The sequence below is a fragment of the Theobroma umbraticum genome, unplaced genomic scaffold (assembly GCF_002168275.2).
Source record: "Theobroma umbraticum cultivar Fairchild unplaced genomic scaffold, ASM216827v3 scaffold_4.1, whole genome shotgun sequence".
Classification (NCBI taxonomy): Eukaryota; Viridiplantae; Streptophyta; class Magnoliopsida; order Malvales; family Malvaceae; genus Theobroma; species Theobroma umbraticum.
In genome coordinates this window covers 8,657,033-8,658,506 of record NW_018397258.1, presented here as the reverse complement: position 1 = coordinate 8,658,506, position 1,474 = coordinate 8,657,033, and positions in this window count along the sequence as shown.

Below are 1,474 nucleotides of genomic sequence, written 5' to 3'. Positions count from 1 at the left end.
CTTTAACCAATTGACACCTAATACAACATCAAAATTGCTTAAAGTGAGAACATATAAATCAACAAAGAAAGTGTGATTGCCTAACTGGAGTGACATTCCCTTGCATTGACCTAGACTTTTAATTCTCTTTCCATTTGCAACCACAACCCACAATCCATATCGTCTTTTCACTTGGAGATTAAATTACGATACAAATTTGGAGTTTAGAAAAAATGTGAGTACTACCGAAGTTTACTAAGGTCAGAGTTGGGTTACCATTCAATTTGCGTTGTAAACACGTGTTCTGAGGAGTACTAAAACCAATGATGGCATTCAATGATATCTCCAATTGATCACTATTAAGGGGTGACTCATATTCGGTTTGCTCTTCATCTCCTCCTTCAACTGAGTCAATTCAGAATAATTTCTTACATTAATGGCCTTTGACAAATGGCTCATCACAATTGAAGCAAAGACCTTTAAGCTGCCTCTCCTCCATTGCAGCCTTGGTCAATTTTTTCACAAATCTCGTATGGTATTGAAGTGGTGTATTAGGGGGTTTTGATCGTCGAACCTTTGATATTGGTGTCTGAGTGGGCTGTCCCTTGCATTCATAGAGTTGAGATATACTTATTGCAATTGCTAAATCTGACAAATTGTGGAGCTCTATTTCGACTGCAATATATTTCGCAAGGCCACTGATGTAAAGTTCAATTTTTTGTGCTTGAGTGAGAGTGCTTGCCCATGAAGCCAATTGCTCAAATTTTTCTTGGTAATTTACCACAGAACCACTTTGTCGCAATTTCGTCAATTCTCCCAACTTATTACTCCTTATAGGTGGGCCAAATCGCAGGTGACATTGACACTTGAATTCATCCTAAGAAGGTTGCGGCATGTCAACTTCCATTGGAAGGAACTATAGCTGCACATTCCCCTCCAAGTGGAAAGAGGCAAGGCTTACCTTTTCTTTTTCAAGTGTTTGTTGGTGGTGAAAGAAATGCCCGCACTTGCTCAACCACCCTAAAAGATCTTCTTGGCCATTAAATCGTGGAAAATCCTACTTTGTGAACTTAGGGATGATGGTGTCTACCCCTGTGGTTTCGGATTCTGTCCCTTTTGTGATGCCTTTGCCTTTATGGTTTTGGTTGTTACTGCCCTCCTCTGTAGATATGGTATTAACTTTGGAAGCTGCTAAATCCCTGGTGAGTTCATCCAGTCGAGCATTTATTGCTTTTTGTTATGTCAAATTGACTACATGTTCATCTTGGAACAATTGTAAAAGTTGCTGCAATTGTTGCTAAATAGGGTCTCCCATAACATTAGGCATTGATACCAAATTGATACGGTCTCTTGAAACGGATCGAGTTATAGGATAGTGTGTGGAAGGGTTTGGTTTAGTTTGAGGTACACTAGGTACTTGGGTGGAAGGTTTTTTTTTTCAACCTATGTTTGTAGTGCTGGCTCGTTGGAGAGAACTTGCAGATCTTTTGAGTTT